At 38.1% G+C, this 21401-nt stretch overlaps 1 long non-coding RNA gene across 1 annotated transcript; it reads left to right on the forward strand.

The window, feature by feature from the left end:
- The first annotated feature begins 13197 nt into the window (after positions 1–13197).
- Positions 13198–15218, forward strand: LOC141598389 (uncharacterized). The gene is made up of 2 exons (XR_012523477.1): positions 13198–13301; positions 15015–15218. It is a non-coding gene; the product is annotated as an uncharacterized LOC141598389 (long non-coding RNA).
- Positions 15219–21401: the final 6183 nt, after the last annotated feature.

Below are 21401 nucleotides of genomic sequence, written 5' to 3' on the forward strand. Positions count from 1 at the left end.
TAAACTCATGAACATTCTGGAAAAATACCATGAGACTCATAATGTTCAAAACTTAGGTTAAAAATATTGAAAATTTACCGAGAAAAACAATGTTGCGGTTTACCGGATTTATCAATTATTACCATAAAAATATGAGAAAAATTATTTTTATTAACTTTTCACTTTTAGATATGAAATATATGATAAAATGCAACATGTGACGTTTTTCCTTAGTCATGAAGTATGTTTTAGCAATTTTTACTAATTAAAGTCACTATTTATGTGATTTTTCATCAAAAATTCATAAATCATGCATAAAGACTTCATTATAGCCAAATATTTTACACACACCTTGTAAAATTTCATGTGACAACATACTAAATTTCTATAAACAGATTCGAAATATAACTCATATTAACCTATTTTTCCATACAAATACGATTTTAACTTGAAATATCCATATTTCGAGCATAACAACTCATTTTATTATGAAAATGTACAGGCCATCAGTAGATAAGATATGTGAAAATATATCCAAAAACCACTGAAAAAATCGAAGTTTAGCTATTTTTAGTCCAAAAATGACATTTTTATCAAAAAAATCACATTTTAATGCCATTATTATATAAAATGAACAATAAAATCCATAAATGAACCAAAATATCCTAAATACATTTTAGGACCAGAAACTTTAACATGCAAATAAAGTTCGTGATATGTCATAATAAACACAAAATTATAATTTTTGTTTGTTAATTAAATTAACTCGGAAAAACAATAACCGATTTGCATGCAAACAACCTAAGGCTCTTGATACCACTTGTTAGAAATTATAAATCTCATTATTTAACATATTCATATATGTGAGAAATTATTTAGTCATAAAATAATTACAAATCTTATGCATGCAAACATTAAATAAGAATAGAGAAGAAATCGCCATTCTTACTATAGTAGTTTCGGATTTAGGGCACAAGTGAGTTCTCCTTCTCACTTGTTCTTGAGCTTTCCTTATAAATGGAAGAACAAGGATTCAAAGTTAGAATCCCTCCTTAAAGCATATACCCAAGATGACCCTTAAAAGACTATTATTATTTGATCTAGAAAAATTATAATCTTACTAAAATGACCCAAAACTATTGTTTTGATCTCTATTATTTCGGTATAGAGAGGAAGGATTTTGGAGTTTTTATTTCTCTAAACTTCTCTAAGTTTTGGTTGTGTAAAGAATAAATAATACACTAGAGAATATCTAAGTGTATATCACAATCTAAATTGTAGAAAAAACCCTTTGCCTTGCTCTAGGAAAACCGGGTATAGGGGGGTGGCAAGGGCCAATGCATGACCAAGATGTTCTTCACAAAAGCAACTAGGTGTGCATGGCTAGAATGTGTAGTAATCATTGTGCTTTTACATTATAAATTAAAACACAAAATAACCTTACTACTTACCCATTATTTCGGTACATTCATATAAAATGGAGAAGTCCATTTTATTTGTGATTTTGTCAATATGTCATATGTAACACATTACATGACATCTTATATATAAAATGTATTTTTAACAATTAAAAATCAACATATTAATAAAATATGTCACTTATAAAAATTAACATAGTAATTCATAATTACTTGTACCAAAAAGTATTTCCGAATTATAAACTACAACATTCTGTATTTATAATAATTTATTCATTCCGTTTTAATTGTTTCCGTAAACAATAATTTCATCTAAGTATTAAAACAATTCGATCACTTAGACCGTATCTTATTTAATCAAATTACAATGAGACACGTAAATATTACTTCCAAAATCGTCCGTCAGTTTTAAGTAATTTAACTAACTCGTATCGTCATACGATCAATTAAATATTCAATTAAGAGTATCATCCTATAGGTATGACCTTACGGGATCAACTGATCACCACCGTCGTACGACAGTAATGTCAAACTCTAGTCAGCCAATCATTACCGATATGTGTTGACCAAATGACTGTAAAATGTTACTTCCCATATGTATTCTTAAATATGAGATTTAAATATGTGATCATCATGATCAACAGTTGTGATCGCATTATTGTCGGAGGACACTTATTCCAACAGGTGGTGGTTTGTGGTGTCGGGATTTGGCGGGTTTTGTGAGGGGGTTGGACACGATTCTAAACTGTGTATGAGAGGGGTGATTTGGGGTGTTTTGTAATGGGTTTTCTTTTGGGTTATTCGGGTTTATTATAATCGGGTTTTTAATACTGTAATCCTCTAATAATAATAATAATTAATTAATTTGAATAATAAATATTAATAGAAGTAATAATTAATAATTGATGGAAAAATTATAATATTTATGTTAGGTGACGATTTGTGAAGAAATTATAATCAGGTTCGAATTGCTTTAATTATTTGGATCATTTGAGCTGCTTATTTGTAATTTCTTGCCAGGTAGGGATAAATCCTACTCAACTCTTGCTTGTTAATGTTTGGTATGGTGGATGATTTATATTGAAATAGAATTGTTCATATGTTGATAAGTGAATTGTTTATATGTTGATATTGTCGTATTTGTTGGAAGGGAGAACTATATTATATTGTGTTGGTGGTTATTATTAATTGTGATTAGCTTATTTTAATTGTTAACGTTGATTGTGAATGTGCAAATTGTGATAAGTTGTGCTACAGTCAGATGTACGTTGTTGAGGGAGTTTGGACGCTAGGGTGATGGTAATATGTACGTTGTGAGGGAGGGGTACTATTACATAATGGCGACCCGTTGTTAAGGGAGGGGTATTAGAGTAATGTGAGGACGTTGTTAAGGGAGGTGTGCTAAGTCATGAAAAGGAGCACGTTGTTAAGGGAGTAGTACAATGTGAATGGAATTGGATTGCCTATTGTATGTTCTTGTTGTTATTATTTATTCTTACTCAACCTCGTGGTTGACTGTGTATTTGTGAACACCTGTGATGAGCCATAATGGGGAGCAGATTTGACAGATACTAAAGATAGCTGACTTGGGGAGCTTATGGGAATGCGTGAGGACTTGGTTAGTCTACCTAGAAGTTTAGACCACATACATTATTTAATCACTTTATCTATTTCCGCTGCGAGTTGTATCTTATTTTATATTAAATTCTAGTTGGTTAATTTGTAATAAACTTGTAATCGCTAAAGTTTTATTTAAATTACTTTGGTTTGTTGTACTTTGTTACTCACTACCTCAGGAAACCGGGATGGTAACGCTCTCATTTACTTGGGATGTCTAGCTAAAGGCTCCTAAATAAATGGGAGTGTTACACCGACCCACTTGGAGGCTCTAATCCTCACATATATGTAGCTATGTCGAACATTAGGTAAGGCCTAAGGCAAGGTAAGTCTCACAAGTCAGTCAAACACTCGTCAAAGCAACCACCCGTCTAACAAAATGTCACATTCAAGCAAGCTATTAAAAGGGAAAAAAAGCATGGTTAAAACAATTATTATCATGGACGGTACGTTTTCTTCCCGTTTTCAAATTCAGGACACATATTTACAAACGGTATGAGACATGTCGTGAATGCAAGCTAGATATATACAACTATGTGAATGCAACTAACATCCTATATGCAACATCAATTCTACACTAAATGCAAGCACAAATATATACATCCTATATGCTATATCTAACTCCTAACACACATATCCACACAAACCACAAACTCCAAAAATGGAGCATCCTTATAAACTAAAGCCCATCCTCCTCAAAAATATGAACAAATAAAGAGAGTGGACAAGGGAAAAGGGATTGGAAAGGCTATACCAAAAATCTTCTAATCCCGCGTCTCCAATGCTCCAGGTGACATGTGCCTATCAAGCATGTTAGGAGAAACAAAATAAAAATATATACAATGCATATTTATGGGTGTAGATACCCAGTATCTGTTGACTCCCCAACAAACACTCGATGCTTATCGGACTACAACATGCTTAGGAATCGCAGCGTTTAATTGACAGTTTTGTATAACTATACGTCGGAAAACTCAAAACGATTTCGAAAACAAAACATTTCCAAAAGTTTTCAAAAGTACTTAGAGTGTTTTATGCATGATGACGGGGACGCAATGACACTAACTAGAGTCAAAACCGACACCGGACCCAAAACCGACTCAAAAATTCAAATCCCGACTCTAACAACGAGTCAAACACAAAAAAAAACATCACAAATCTTTCATGTTAAGTATACCCGGTATACTTGAATGGTCAAGTACAACAATCATGCCATCCAAAACCTAGGATAGAACAAATCATGATTTCAATTGTGTGATAGTGACAAGACAGCTCGAAGACCCGCGAAATGGCTCGCGCCTCTTCGAGTAGCCCATACGGCCACGTCGCTCAAAACTCACACAACCACTCAATCTTTTATAAATACCCCTTAAATGCCACCATTTGAAGGTACGCGAGTGTCCGCCTCCTCATTTCTCCCTTAAAATTCTAGACTCGACTTCTTCAGTCACAAACCGAGACGTATTTTCGACCTACCGATAAAAAATACAAGCCTTACACATTGTTTGGTAGCGTCATCGTGCATTAAATCACTTGACCGACCATCTGGACCAACTACACCGTCACTAAACTAAACAAAACACTATTTACATTGCTAAAACGCTTTTCAACCGAGTTTTCCGACCTAACAAGTTGTTACACTTCCGTCGATTTCTTGTCTCAAACCTAGCATGTAAGTATGAGGGTGTAATAATCCTCTTCTTTCATGTCTTTTTATCTGTTTTCATGACCTTAACGTGCTAAAACATGATGCATAACATGGTCCAAAATACTCATCAAATGAGCCAAAACCGAGTTTTGACCAGAAACAAAAGGCCCTAGTCACCACTTGGTACCTCGCGCCCCAATGAGGTGTCCAGGTCAGAACTCAAACGTGTTTGAGTTCATTCCATCCATTTTTCATTTCATTTTACAACCGATTTTTACCGTTTCAAATCATTTTTATGATAAATCTTTTAACCATATAACATTTTCACCCTTGGTTCCTCATACCATGATGGTTTAATCTGTGTTTCGGTGATAATATTTGGTTAATTACATTATTAAAAGTATTTTAAAACCTTTTATTTCATTTCTTTACATTTCAAAACAAGCATATTAGTCATACATGCATAATCATCCTTGGTTCCATATACCATGTCGGTTTAAATCTGAGTACGATGATAAACATTGACCTAATTACAAACAAATGAACTTAATACAATTACTTTATAATCATTTTTCAAAACTATTCATGTCAAGCTTGCAAAACCGAACCCGACATCGAATATCGTCAATACAATGATGATTATTCAAGTCACGTTCCTCACACTAACACAAAAGCGGTCTAAACGACCTTTTTAAACAAAGACAGGTTCAAACACCCCTTTACAATTCGTTTTTACAAATGTTTTCAACAGTTAGAAGACGTCCTTTAGACAGTCAGCCGCCTCGTGCCTAAACAGGCCAATTGTTTTCCAGTTTTCAAACCAGGACAGGCCCCTTTGCATCGCCTAACGGGTCGCGCCTCAATAGGCTGCCTGATACAGGACATGCTTCCTTTATAGCACTTGTCTATGACGATCCTGACTTCGGTTAACCCAAATACAGGACAGATCAGATGACAAGCCTCCCCTTTACTTTATATTTTCAGAACGCCTTTCTAAGACAAATGGATCACGTTATGCACCATAAACCTAACTCGGTAAATGGATGCTTAATTTCCGTCTTGCATGCAAATCAACATTAAATCCAAATCGACATCAATTACTTGATGTTTGGATAAACAATCGGATATAGAAAGCTCACATGTTAGGTTTAAACTTGTGGATGCGCGTTCATGCATTTACCCGTTTTATCAACTTTTGCATTTAACCAACCAAGATCGATCTGTAGAGGCCGCTACCGCGGGCGCGATTGGGTGTCCGATTAAAGGGTTTCCCAATACGTACCTTCACCTCTTACTTAGAAACTTTGGATAGTGGACGACCTTATCCAGGGCGAACGAGAGTCATTCTAGAGATAGGATGCTAAAGAGGGACGACTCTCTATCTTTAGTACCTATGTCAAACACCGCTTTTTGCCTTGGTTGACCTAGGTATAAAGTTGATTCGAACGGGTTCCAAGCATCCCACAAATGCTTGGTGGCGACTCAGAACATCTCTTGCATCGTTTCTAGACCCTTGCCGAGACGAAACCGACCGATCTAAAGCGATCCGGTCGAAAGCATTTTTACGCCACCGAACGTGGCTTTCCGACTGCTGCATGTCCACGGATTGGCTCGGCATCGCAGGTGGCCTATGTCCACAAATTGGCGAGTCTACTAGGGAAAACTAGGACACTTATGTCTTTGTGATCCCTAGATGGTGAGACTCGATCGAGGTCTTGGTTGAAATGAATTAATTGATATTACGGTCACAAGTCGGGTTCCTTGTCCGGGCCCACAACCTAACCCTTATCAACCAATTAGCTCGTCCCGTTGGCGTGAGTTTTCTCATCTCCGCGTTTTGAATCTCGATTAAGTCAAGCATACCATTGACGTTACATATTTTTGTTTCGGCAAAGATCTTTCATTTCCTTCGTGCACGAGGCTAGGGAACCCTCCTTACACATTTTGATAGGATTGGTATCCCTCTTGAAAATCGGGGTTTGATCACTTGGTGTGTAACCCACCCTTTTAAGCCAAAACCCGTGTCAGCATTATGCATAATATAATGAACTGCGAGTGCTTATGTGTTATGTGATCATAAGTCCTTTCGTGTCATTTCAAACTTTCAAAAACACCCTTTTGCGCCGTAATAATGGCCATTTCAAACCTAGGTCTTTTGTCGACCGTTGCACGCCTTTTCATGCCGTCGTAATGACGATTTTCAAACCTGGTTTTTTTTATAAACCATTTCAAAATCACGCCTTTTTAGGCCGTCATGATGACGATTTTCAAACCCATTTTTCTACAACCATTTCAAAAAGCACGCCTTTTTAGTTCGTCGTAATGACGATTCCAAACCTGGTTTTTACAACCACTTCAAAAAACACCTTTTTACGCCGTTATAATCGCCGCATCAAGACACGGATTTTAACCCATCTCGCGCCAACACAATGGCTCTTTCAAAACCCGAAAATGACACATACCCTTTTTCGAGGCTTTTCAAATCCCGAGGACCATACACCGTCCCCGGGACCACAACCTTTTCAAACATTTCAAAACCCGATTTTCAAAATACACGATTTTGAATTTTAACGCCGTCTTGGGAAACAACACATTGTTTCCAGAGCCGATGCAACTCGAACTCAAACCGTCTTTTGAAAATAAACTTAAGACAACCTTTTCAACTGATCGACATTTTGAAGATCCCTATTCTTCGGAAGCCGTCCATAAAACGACAAATGAATCTTTTTGAAAATTTCTATTTTCGAAAATTTAAGTCCACCAATCCAATTCCGCCTCGTGTCGATCGAGTCGAAGCAAACGTACTTATAGGACTTTACTTATGAGTCGTCTCACCTCGAGACTCATTCAATGACGTCACGCCATTACGTTGAACGCGAGTCAAAGTCCGGTCAACACCGTCACATCATAAATCGAGTCAGCACCTAGGCACCACACATGGTTGCCCTCGTCTTGTTGAGTCAAAAGTGTCTTTCCGTCTTTTGTGTTGTCTGCGTTTAGTCATTAAACCGTGTCGGATTGGGATTTAACATGAGCCATTTCTGCCTCAAAGTCATGGCCCTGTCTTCAGCATCATCAAACAACAACGACGACAACAAAGTTCTCACGATTGTTCAGCTAGCCAGCCTGCTCACCGCTCTTAAGGTCACCCTGGACCGTGTTGAGACCCGTATCGACACCTTGCAAAACAAGGAAGCCGGAGAACACAACACTCCGCCTTTGACTGAAACTGAGAAAAGGCTCAAGCTCTTGGAAGAACAACTCCTAGCCCGGCGTAACAACGTTTACCTTGAGAACAATAGAAGATTTGAACCCGTTCGGGATCAATTACCCGACAACTTTACCTTAACTGATGTACCCAAGTTTAAGGGAGTGGAGGACCCGCTCAATCACATTCGGGCCTTTAAGGACTACATGTCCATTAAGGGGGTCAAGTAAGAACTTTTCACCCGGATTTTTCCGTCATCCCTGGAACCAATTCCCCGCCAATGGTACTATTCCCTTGACCCCAAGAGTGTTACAAGATGGGACGAAGTCGCCGTTGAATTTGCCAAACAGTACGCCGACAACGTCGAAATCCAAGCCAACACCCGCACTCTTGAAGTCCTACCTCAGATTGATAAAGAAGGGTTCATAGAATTCCTAACCCGTTGGAGGAGGGTAAGCACTCAATTGGTCAGTAAGCCGAGTGAATCAACTCTGGTGGAGAAGTTTGTCAACAACCTCCGTTCTGTTTATGCCAACTTACTGAGATATCAAAACATCAAAACGTTCCAGGATCTACAAATCCTCGAAACCCGCATTGAAGACGACCTCCCCAAGGGCGTTCTAGCCAAAACTACTGGTAGAGGCTATCAGGGATCTACATCAACTGGGTCTCGTCCTTATGATCAAAAAAACAAAATTGATGAGGTCAATATCCTCGAACCAACCACAAAGAAAACTGAGCGTCCTCAAAGGGTATTTACAAACTTGGGAACAACCTATGCCAGTATCCTAAAAAGACTTATGGACAAAGGGAAATTACAGCCGATTGGGCCCACTCCGGACCCGTCCGAGGCCAAGAAAATCCATTTCTGGAATCCCAATGCCTGCTGCCAATACTACCATGGCAAAGGTCATTACACGGAAGCCTGCTTTAAACTAAAGCACGCCATTCATGATATGATTGAGAAAGGGGAATTACCTTTACGTCCACCAACAAAACCAAATAACAAGACAAACCCCTTGGTAATCCATGCCATCTCTAATGACGAGCCGACTCTGGATTTCTCACACCTCATCCTACCTATTGATGACGAGGTAAACGCCTTGGAAAAGGACACCTCAGACGGGATGTTCGTGTTCAGCGCCGCAACCATGATCACCATGTTCCAACAGGTTGAGGAAGCCATAGCCAGTCTCTCAGAAAGGATTACCCGACTTGAGGACGCCTACCACCGGTTGATTTTCAACCCACCAACACCAACGCTATGCCCAAGGGAGAATCCTCAAAGCACACAGAACTCCCAGTTCCAGAAAGGATTGCTCCCGCGACCATTCTGGCATGCACCCCACAATAATCAACCCCACAAAAACTACCCTGACAAGAACTTCCCCTACAAAAACTATCCATCGAGGAGTACCCCTCCAAGGTACCCTCACGACCCCGAATCAATGGTATCTGGAGAGATGACGCAAAGGATGTCTACATTGTTCCAGGAAAGGGAAAACAAGCAAAAGAGATCGGTCACCTCACCCGGCCCGGTTGCCCCTACCAAAATTCGAACAATATAACCAATACAACAATGAATGTACAAGTTGTCCCAGACGTGGACACTCAACCCAAGGTTCTGGTTCGGTTTCAAACTCGTCGTCAAAAGCTACCAACCAAAACAATATTTATAACTTCACAAACTACTCTTAGCAAAGAGGCAAGTAAAGGTCAGATCCCAAGGGACGGGTATTGATGTAGGATTTTAAATTGTAAATGGTCGTGTCTTAGGGTATCACAATTTGGGTTGAGATAGGAGATCAACTAAACTAATCAACAATATAAAAGTAAAGTAATAAAAACAAGCAAGATGATTAAAAAGAGATGTAAATAATTGACTAGGGTGTCATGGGTTCATAGGGGATTCATGGGAGTTGATCATACAAACATGTTCTAAAATATATAGCAAGCAATTATTGTTGTGATGGGATCGAGTTGGTGTATAAGCTTACAATCCCTTAGAAGGTTTGGGTCCCGGAGCCGAATCGATGAGATTGTACAACACCTACAAGTCGACTTAATCCTTCCTATTTAACTATATACATGGTCTAATAAGGCTCGAGTTGGTGTATATGCTTACAAGCCTCATTGAAAAGATAGGTGATGAGTAAAAATTGCAAGGATTCATAGGCTCGCATTTCATCAAACATAACATGTGCATAAGTTGAAATCACAACAAGCAAGCAATTTAATTATGAAAACATATTAGATTAAGCATGAATCATTCTCCATGTTGGTTTCCCCTAATTCCCCATTAACCCTAGATAGAAGGCTACTCACTCATTACCAAATTCAACATGCTAATAAGATTGTCAATCAAACTAACAAGGCTAAACATGATGAACAAATGAAAGTAATTAACAGTAATTAAAACAAGGGTTAAGAGAATTATACCTATGGATATTCCAAATAATAAAGCTAAGAATAATAGAAGTACTTGATGATTGATGGAAGGTTGTCAATCCTCCAAATAATCTTCTAATTACCGAAAATAAAATGAAGAATAATTGAGAAATTAAGGAAAGATTAAAATAGAGAATTGTATTAAAACTTGATTAAGAGTTGATTACAAGATTACTAGATTAAAGGATGATTATAACTTGATTAAGAGTGCATAAAGAGATCATGCCAATCTAGGTAGTACAAAGGGGTATTTATACGAGAGATTAGTTACAAAGATTAGGGTAACTAAGGGCTTAAATGACTATTAAGACCTTAAAAAAAGTTGAGGAAATGCTCCTCTCGAAGGAAATGAGCATATCCGTGTTGCTAGTCCTGCCACGATCCGTGCGTCTTGAGCCGTGGCAGGGGCTCTCTGACCTTCGATACGTGCGGATTGGTTGGGAGACGCTTGGCTCCCTGTGCTGATATCCGCTCGTCTTGGCCTAAAGACGCCCGGATGGTGTTAAAAGGAGATGCCCGGATCGTGTATGATCTGCTCGGATCACTGGGCAGTCAGCTACTCTTCTTTTCTTCTTCCACAATCCGCAAGGATCTTTTCGGGGATATAAGGATCCTTTCAACATTTCCCAATTCACTTTATTATATACTTAGGCCTTATAGTGTTGTCTTCTCTTTGATGCTTGTCATTAGGTGTGATCCATTTAGCTCCATTTCGCCATGTAAATGCAAGGTTAGCAATCCTTCCCTACTAAGGAGGCAAAACCTCAAAGAATATGCAAAACGGGAGACTAAAGATAGTAAATGACCCAAATAAGTGATATAAAGCATAGGAACGAGGTTAATTCGGGGACTAAATATGCTCAAATATGAGTCACATCAAACATCCCCAAACCAAACCTATGCTCGTCCCGAGTAAAGAGGTGACTATAACTAGGACCTTTATTTAAACTAACCTACTAATATAGCCGATGTGAGAAAATTAGCGGGTCTCACTCCGCCTCTTCAACTCACAACAAGACAACCATAAGGTAGGATGCCTTCTTGCAAGGCAAGGTGGGGCTTGCCAAAATGGCGATACATCCAAGCATTAAGCACACAAAAATAAGAAATGGATGCATCTACAAAAAATGAATAGCCACTTTCCTCATATAAGTGGCGGAAATTATCTACAAGGAAAGCAATCTAAGTGTACACATTCCATTATAGATACGGTTTCTTCAAGCTACTAAGCCTAAGAGGATACCAATAAATCACCTCCAAGTTGTGTCAAGCTAGGGTACCTTTGTCATCAATCGTTAAATGGTTTCGTCAAGAGTAGACTCCTTATGGCGTTAGAAAGACTGGAGGATCGCAGAATTCCCCTCCTTGCCTAGACAAGAAGAAGGGTCGTCCCCTCTCTACCATGCACAAAAGTGGATTCGATGGCTAAAAGGGATCATTTGTATTTTGAGTTTCAAGTAGGAGTTTGCTTTTGTTGTTGTTTTTACCCCCAATTTATTGTGGCATTTGACATTTGAGAACACTTTTTTTTTGCCATTTCTTTGATGTTTGGCATTTTGATGCTTGACAATTTCAACTTTTTTGCATTTTCTTTTGAACATTTTCAAAGTCACCCCAATTAGTAATGAGGGTGCCTTATATTTGAAGCATATGATTTTTTATTTTTGTGCTCCTCTTTTCTTTTGATGCAAATTGCAAACTTTTTCATTTCTTTTCATTGCTTGAACTCAAATTTTGAACAATTTTTGTGCCCATTCCCTTTTGTTGACAAAATGTGGTAGAATGTAGAAGATGGTAGCATGGCTTCAAGGGTCACCTTGGAATAAACGGTAGCTAAGGAGTTATCACACCACAAGGGAATCTTGACTAGACCTTAATCCATGGGTCAAAGGATATTAGCATGACACATCCTAGGGTGTTTTACAAGCATTCTAATGAGCAAAGTCTCAAGAAGAAAAAGTATATACAAGGGACTTATATACACTTGTCAAGTTTTTCAAATAAATGCTTTTACAAAATTTTTCTAAATGCAACTACATGCCAAGATGCAACTATCATATATACAACCTAATACAAATGCTTCTACCAACAAGTATGCCAAATAATCTAAATGCAACTCCTATAATCACATTGTTTCATACCGCATCTATAACACCCCGTAAATTCGAAGATCTTTATTATATTTTAAAAGTAATATTTTAATCTATTTTAATTTAATATTAATTTATTTGAAATATAATCTATTTGATAAAATATAATCTTATTTTATTTTGAAGAAATGTAATTATTTTTGATAGTTTAGAAATGTTTAAAAGTGATTTAAACTATATTTAAACATTTTCCTTTGATAAAATAGATTTCGGATAAAAGTCGTAAAATCGGGATTTTCCCATTTCTTACGATCGTTGGGTAAACGAGTTTGGATATTGGGCATATGAGTATTTAATCTTTTAGTAAAATCGTGTTTAAGAACTTTCATTTTCTCGGAAATCGCGTTCGACGAATATTTCTAATTTCCGTCGAAACGAACCAAAACATAAACAATTGAAACTCACCCAAACACCCTACCCCAAACCATGCACCCTCCATCCTCCATGGGTCTCCTCTTCATCTTTCATTTCCTCAATTCTCATTATATCACTTCTTTCTCTCAAACACCAAATTCCTCTCAAAATAACCTCCTTACAATCCCTAAATCCACCATAACTTCTTCATTTCTCCACCAAATCGCATAAAAATTATATATTCGGAATCCTCTCTTCAATCCTCATCTACTAGTAAGCTTTATTTTCATTTCCCCCAAATTTTGTTTATGACACTGTTTTAGGGTTTCGAATTTAAGCTTAATAATTGTGTTTTTGTTGTTCTTATAGGTGAAGAATTTGAAGATGAGTTAGGTTACTCATATGTTGTTGAAGATGAAGAGTAATTTTGGGTTTTAGAAGCTTTCTCAAGTTATTACTTGTCTCTTTGCTAGCTTAAGGTAACTATTCCGAGTTACTCGACGAATTAATGTCACATTAGTAGTTGTGTTTGTTGTTTGTTGTTGTTTGAGATGATCTTGTTGATAAATGAATGAATGGAGTAAGATGAGTATGCTTATGTTTAATTTATGTTACCCATTTGTATATTATTGTTTGGAACAAATTTGGATGAGGAATTATGTGTTGTGACAAGTCCGTGTTTTGGCTGGAATGCGTCAGTACCAGACCGAGACGGTTTCCAATGTTTCCAAAAATATGGCAGATTGAACGGTGTCGAAAAATTAGGTGGTTTAGCCACTTGAATCACTCAATTCGGAGTCCGTATGAGTAAATGGCGTCGTTTTATCAATTAAAATTTATAGAAAAGTTTACCCTTGTGTGAGACGGTTATTTATTCTATTTTATTATGCGAGAATTTTGTGGAATTAGTTATTTTGTAAGTTGGAATATATTTTCTTATGTTGATAGTCTTTCACATGATAGAAATTGGAAATGGCATGAGAATGATATTGTGATGAATTTTGTGATTTGGGCCAAAGTAGGCCAAGACTCTGAGCTGGGCCAGATTGACCGGACGAGTTTGGTCAAACTAGGTTTAAACCGGTCAGCCTCGATTTGACCGATGACCCGTCGCGGGACTCGGGTCGAGGGTTTGTCTTTGAGGTGAGATTGGTTGTTATTGGATGTTTTATGTTATGCCTTGATGTTTGTAATTATCATTTCACATGTTGGTTGTTGGATGCTTTGGATGCCTTATGCTTTAGTCTTGTTGCCTCTCTGCCAATTTAGCTTGTTCTCATGGATTATGGTGCTGTTGGTTAGCTGGAATTTGGATTATTATTGATATTGGAGATATTGTTGGATTGTCAGCTGAATATGCTCTTGCGTAGTCTTTCATATGCTAGGGTGTGTATGATCATTTGTGTGTGTGAAAGTTTAAACTCTTTGCCCCTATTATGGTTAAGTGGGTGTCCTACTTGTCTTGTGTGGTGTGGGCTAAAGTATTCAAGCTGGGACTAGGTCCTAGGTGAGTATTTCGGCCTTCGTCATAGATAGGCCCTTATAGTCTTTGGCGAGTATATGTTCACCGTTTAATAGCCTTTGTGTCTTAGCTTGGTGGGCTTATATCCATGTTAGGGCATGACCTCCTGACGTAGTCTTAGAAGTATGTGGTCAGCTTAATTACTAGCCAACCCTTTGGTGGACTCCTTAGGGGTACTCATGTGTGTGATCATGGGTCTTGGATGCGGTACTTTCCGCATGTCGCTAGGTCTGCGCAGGTTTAGGACTAGGGTGTTTACCTTACCTCATGGTATAGACTCGAGTTACAGAGTGATTATTGACTGTCCTAAGAACTTATGCCTGTCTCTAGATATATTGTCCTTTCTTGTTTGATGATTCTATGAATCATAGAAGTTGAGATGCAAGCCGGCTATGGTTGATGGAGTTTGGATTCCTGGATGTTATGTGATTCACATGATAATGTAGTATGAGTCGGTTTAGTATTCACATGCTAGGACTATGTGTTGTCGTATTGTTGTTCACATGATAAGCATGATTGTCTAGCATCTATATGCTAAGGCTATGTGTTATTCATATTCATATTCTTATGTTTACATGTTATATTAATTATGACATTTCGTGGCTGGGAGAACTCGGAGTTACTCCCCACTGACTGTGGCTTTCATATTTGTATAAAATGCGATTGAGAGGTAGGTGATGCATATATGGGGTACATGGACGAGCTAGCGAGCAAAGTAACCTTGGGACCTAGATTGGCTTTACTTTATTGTGACCCTTGAACACTTTTTATGTCATATACTTTTTAGGGACATATGTCTCCCTTTTTCATACTTGGGTTGTATAACTTTATTTCGCGACTTTAGCGATGTTTTATTTATGAGGTTTATTTTGGACCTTGCATGTTTGACACCTTCCCTTTTGGATATTTTTATAACAGGTGCAGGTTTTAAAAATTACAGGTTTTTACCCAAATGAACCTATTACAAACATATCCATGCAGTTTTTATCTAGAATTATGTGTTTACTTTTCCGCAATAAATGAGGATGTCACAGTTGGTATCAGAGCATATTTGCTCCCGAAGCACGTTTGTGCACCCCAATATAAATAATTTAACCTTCAAATAATAAACTCGATAGATGGGTAGGATGGGTACACTTAGGACCTTATGTTGTAGTCTCTTTGTGTATGCTTCGTGGTAGGTTCTAACATGTTTGTTGATTGTCAATTATTTTTGTACCCTTGGATCAATGACCGCGAGCTTACCTACATGAAGATCAAGATTTGGTGCCTATTGCCGAGGACTGAAGATTTGTTCAACCTTTGAAGAATGCTTCTACTTCCTCGAAGATGTTTCTCATTATTTGTGTACCTTGCCTTATTCTTTATCTCTTGGTGTTTATCCTTCTTCTAAACTCTCTTCTGTTTTACTTTGAAAGTCACTCTTGTATTTTCTAACCTTGTTCTCTGTTCTTTGCTAATTCTCCTTAACGCATTTTTGATAGTACTCTTTCTTTTGAGGGATGTTGACCTTGATTGGAAAAGTTTGACTTCTGTGGAGTTTATTTGTACTTAACCCTTAACCCTGATTTTGAGAGTTCTTGAGTTGAGAGACTCTTAGTATTGAGAAGAATTTGTTAACCCTATAGTTTTATAAACCTTGAGGTTGTGTTAAGTACTTGAGATGATGGGATAATGTTGTAGATGGGGGTAGTAGAGTTGACTTTCATGAAAGAAGACTTTGGGTTTACATGTTGCTACCTTGCCTTATAGGAGAACCTTGTGGAATATTTGAGGAATCTTTTCTGGGAATTTAGAGCGTGGTATTGAGATTTTTGATTGAGGGTTTTACCATTTTGAGAAACCCATGGTTGACACCACTTGGATACGAGTATAGCTTTGTCGGAAACCTTGACCTTGATCTTGTGGAAGTTGTTAGTGGATGTTTGAGGGTCTGGAGTGATGAGATCACACTTATTGTGGAGTACCTTGTTTCATGGAATAACTTAGGATGAAGTAACATGAGTGTTTTGAGGAAATCCTTGGGAGTGTTTTGGTCATAAGTTTTGTTGTTGGGAAGTTTTCGGAACCGTTTAGGCTGATGCTGTAATTCGGGATTCGAGTACTTGGCATTTCCTTCTTGTCTAATTCCCTTCTTATTTGACCTTGAGCGTTACCGTTCATACCTCGTTTCCTCGCTTCATCTTGCTCCTCCATTAAGTTTGATGCTAGTGACCTATAAAAACTCTATCTTTGACATCCTTGTTGACCTTACCTGAGGATGGTGTGGACTACGATGTTTATTGTGATGCTTCAAAGCATGGCCTGGGTTGTGTCTTGATGCAAAACCGAAGGGTTATTGCTTATGCTTCTCGACAACTGAGGGTTCACGAGGTGAATTATCCGACTCATGATCTTGAATTAGCCGTCGTGGTACATGCCTTGAAGACATGGAGGCATTACCTTATTGGAGTTCATTGCCGCATTTATACCGATCATAAGAGTTTGAGGTGTATCTTTACCCAGAAAGAAATAAATATGAGGCAAAGAAGATGGCTAGAGTTGGTGAATGATTATGATGCCGAGTTGATTTATCATGAAGGGAAAGCAAACGTGGTGGCCGATGCTTTGAGTAGGAAGACTAGTCACTCTTTGAGCACTATCCGCGTGTTACCTGATGAACTTACCACGGAATTTCAAAAGTTAGGGATAAGCCTTGTTGGGAAGGGCTTTGACTATCTTAGTGCCTTGAGTGCAGAACCCGACTTTTACCGTGAGATCCGTACTTGCCTACCTGAGGATGCTACTTTCAAGTCCATTCAAGCAAAAATCCAAATTGGGCAAGTTAAGGATTGTGTGGTGGATAGTGATGGATACCTTCGTTACCAAGGTAGGATGTATGTTCCGAGAGTAGCCGAGTTGAGGAAGAAGATCCTTGATGAAGCTCACCTTTCTCCTTACTTTATTCATCCTGGTGGTGACAAGATGTATAAAGACTTGAGATTACAGTTTTGGTGGCCTAGGATGAAGATTGATGTCCTAGAGTATGTTAGCAAGTGTCTTACCTGTCAGAAAGTGAAGATTGAGCATCAGAAACCCGGGGGTTTGCTACAACCTTTGGATGTTCCCCTTTGGAAATGGGAATCCATCTCCATGGACTTTGTGATGGCTTTACCTAAGACTGCTAGCGGAAAAGATGCGGTTTGGGTGGTTTGTAGATCGATTGACCAAATGTGCTAGGTTTATACCTATCAAGGAGACATGGAAATTACATGTCCTAGCTGAGGCCTATGTAAGGGAGATAGTACGCTACCATGGAGTGCCTAAGGATATAGTTTCAGATCGTGACCCTAGATTCTGTTCCCGTTTCTTGACTGCTTTGCAAGCCATGGGTAATGTAAGCGGCCCGATGAGTACCGTTTTTCATGCCGCTACAGATGGACAGACTGAGAGGACTATCCAGACTTTAGAGGACCTCCTCCGTGATTGTGCTTTAGACTTCCACACTTCTTGGGAGAAATGTTTACCTCTTGTCGAATTCTCCAACAACAATAGCTATCATTCCTCTATCAAAATGTCACCTTATGAGGCTTTGTATGGTAGGAAGTGCCGTAGTCCTATTTGTTGGGATCAAGTCCAAGATGCTCATGTGTTGGGACCCGATTTGGTGACTGAGACCATCAATCAGGTTCACATCATTCGAGAGCGTATGAAAACCGCTCAAGACCGACAGAAATCTTATGCCGATGTCCGTCGTCGACCACTTACCTTTGAGGTTGATGATCGAGTGTTCCTTAAGGTATCACCTATGAAAGGGGTGAAACGGTTTGATGTGAAAGGAAAGCTGAGTCCCAAATACATTGGACCTTTCCGTGGGCTTGAGAAGATTGGCCCCGTTGCTTACCGTTTGGAGTTACCCCCGAATTTGAGCAAGGTTCATAATGTCTTCCATGTATCTCAGTTGAGGAAGTACATTAGTGATCCGAGCCATGTTATTCAAGAAGAAATCCCAGATTTGGAACCCAACTTGGCTTTGGAAGGAAGGCCGATCCGAATCCTCGAAAGGGCAAACAAGCAACTTAGAAACAAAGTGGTGCCCCTAGTTCGTATCCTTTGGCGTTGAGGAAATGTCGAAGAAGAAACTTGGGAGCCTGAATCTTCTATGTTAGCTAAATATCCCGAACTCTTCTCTTGAGGTACTTTCCTTTCCTTTATCTAATTCTTGTGAGTTTAGCTATCCGTTCGAGTGTTCCTCTCCTTCTCTTAAATACCTTCCGCGTTAGTAGTCCTTGCTTAGTTGTTTAAAAGTCGTAGTTAGAGTTTGGTCATAGCTAGTGGAGTTATTATCCTTTTTATAGAGTTTCGAACTAAAGATTTTTGAAAATGTTTTACTGTTTTCCACTGGTTTTAACGTCAATGAGTGGTAAAGCTCGTTATTGGAGACGTCCGATAATTGGTTTTCTCATTTGTTGGTGTAAAAATATATATTTTTATGTCTTTGATTTAGAATGTTGATGTTCTTGAACGGCCGACGAGGAATTTCCGTTCCATTGAAAAGACACTTATACTTCATACGTCCATATTTTGAAGATTTTGTTTACTTGATTTTAAGGAGATAGACCTACATATATACAATGTTCCTTCTTCTAAGTTTCGGGGACGAAACTTCTTAAAAGGAGGGATGATTGTAACACCCCGTAAATTCGAAGACCTTTATTATATTTTAAAAATAATATTTTAATCTATTTTAATTTAATATTAATTTATTTGAAATAAAATCTATTTGATAAAATATAATCTTATTTTATTTTGAAGAAATGTAATTATTTTTGATAGTTTAGAAATGTTTAAAAGTGATTTAAACTATATTTAAACATTTTCCTTTGATAAAATAGATTTCGGATAAAAGTCGTAAAATCGGGATTTTCCCATTTCTTACGGTCGTTGGGTAAACGAGTTTGGATATTGGGCATATGAGTACTTAATCTTTTAGTAAAATCGTGTTTAAGAACTTTAATTTTCTCGGAAATCGCGTTCGACGAATATTTCTAATTTCCGTCGAAACGAACCAAAACATAAACAATTGAAACTCACCCAAACACCCTACCCCAAACCATGCACCCTCCATCCTCCATGGGTCTCCTCTTCATCTTTCATTTCCTCAATTCTCATTATATCACTTCTTTCTCTCAAACACCAAATTCCTCTCAAAATAACCTCCTTACAATCCCTAAATCCACCATAACTTCTTCATTTCTCCACCAAATCGCATAAAAATTATATATTCGGAATCCTCTCTTCAATTCTCATCTACTAGTAAGCTTTATTTTCATTTTCCCCAAATTTTGTTTAAGGCACTTTTTTTAGGGTTTCGAATTTAAGCTTAATAATTGTGTTTTTGTTGTTCTTATAGGTGAAAAATTTGAAGATGAGTTAGGTGACTCATATGTTGTTGAAGATGAAGAGTAATTTTGGGTTTTAGAAGCGTTTTCAAGTTATTACTTGTCTCTTTGCTAGCTTAAGGTAACTATTCCGAGTTACTCGACGAATTAATGTCACATTAGTAGTTGTGTTTGTTGTTTGTTGTTGTTTGTTGTTGTTTGTTGTTTGTTGTTGTTTGAGACGATCTTGTTGATAAATGAATGAATGGAGTAAGATGAGTATGCTTATGTTTAATTTATGTTACCCATTTGTATATTATTGTTTGGAACAAATTTGGATGAGGAATTATGTGTTGTGACAAGTCCGTGTTTTGGCTGGAACGCGTCAGTACCGGACCGAGACGGTTTCCAATATTTCCAAAAATATGACAGATTGAACGGCGTCGAAAAATTAGGTGGTTTAGCCACTTGAATCACTCAATTCGGTGTCCGTATGAGTAAATGGCGTCGTTTTATCGATTAAAATTTATAGAAAAGTTTACCCTTGTGTGAGACGGTTATTTATGCTATTTTATTATGCGAGAATTTTGTGGATTTAGTTATTTTGTAAGTTGGAATATATTTTCTTATGTTGATAGTCTTTCACATGATAGAAATTGGAAATGGCATGAGAATGATATTGTGATAAATTTTGTGATTTGGGCCAAAGTAGGCCAAGACTCTGAGGTGGGCCAGATTGACCGGACGAGTTTGGTCAAACTAGGTTTAAACCGGTCAGCCTCGATTTGACCGACGACCCATCGCGGGACTCGGGTCGAGGGTTTGTCTTTGAGGTGAGATTGGTTGTTATTGGATGTTTTATGTTATGCCTTGATGTTTGTAATTATCATTTCACATGTTGGTTGTTGGATGCTTTGGATGTCTTATACTTTATTCTTGTTGCCTCTCTGGCATTTTAGCTTGTTCTCATGGATTATGGTACTGTTGGTTAGCTGGAATTTGGATTATTATTGATATTGGAGTTATTGTTGGATTGTCAGCTGAATATGCTCTTGCGTAGTCTTTCATATGCTAGGGTGTGTATGATCATTTGTGTGTGTGCAAGTTTGGACTCTTTGCCCCTCTTATGGTTAATTGAGTGTCCTACATGTCTTGTGTGTTGTGGGCTAAAGTATTCAAGCTGGGACTAGGTCCTAGGTGAGTATTTCGGCCTTCGTCATAGATAGGCCCTTATAGTCTTTGACGAGTATATGTTCACCGCTTAATAGCCTTTGTGTCTTAGCTTGGTGGGCTTATATCCAAGTTAGGGCATGACCTTCTGACGTACTCTTAGAAGTATGTGGTCAGCTTAAGTACTAGCCAACCCTTTGGTGGACTCCTTAGGGGTACTCATGTGTGTGATCATGGGTCTTGGATTCGGTACTTTCCGCATGTCGCTAGGTCTGCGCAGGTTTAGGACTAGGGTGTTTACCTTACCTCGTGGTATAGACTCGAGTTACAGAGTGACTATTGACTATCCTAAGAACTTATGTCTGTCTCTAGATATATTGTCTTTTCTTGTTTGATGATTCTAAGAATCATAGAAGGTGAGATGCAAGCACTACTACAAATCCAGGCAACTACAACGCCCCTTTAACAACGATTATTCATGAAAATCACAATAGACGTTGTAGAATGTATGGCGCGAATTTTACTAA

This window comes from Silene latifolia, chromosome 9, assembly GCF_048544455.1.
Source record: "Silene latifolia isolate original U9 population chromosome 9, ASM4854445v1, whole genome shotgun sequence".
NCBI classification, from domain to species: domain Eukaryota; kingdom Viridiplantae; phylum Streptophyta; class Magnoliopsida; order Caryophyllales; family Caryophyllaceae; genus Silene; species Silene latifolia.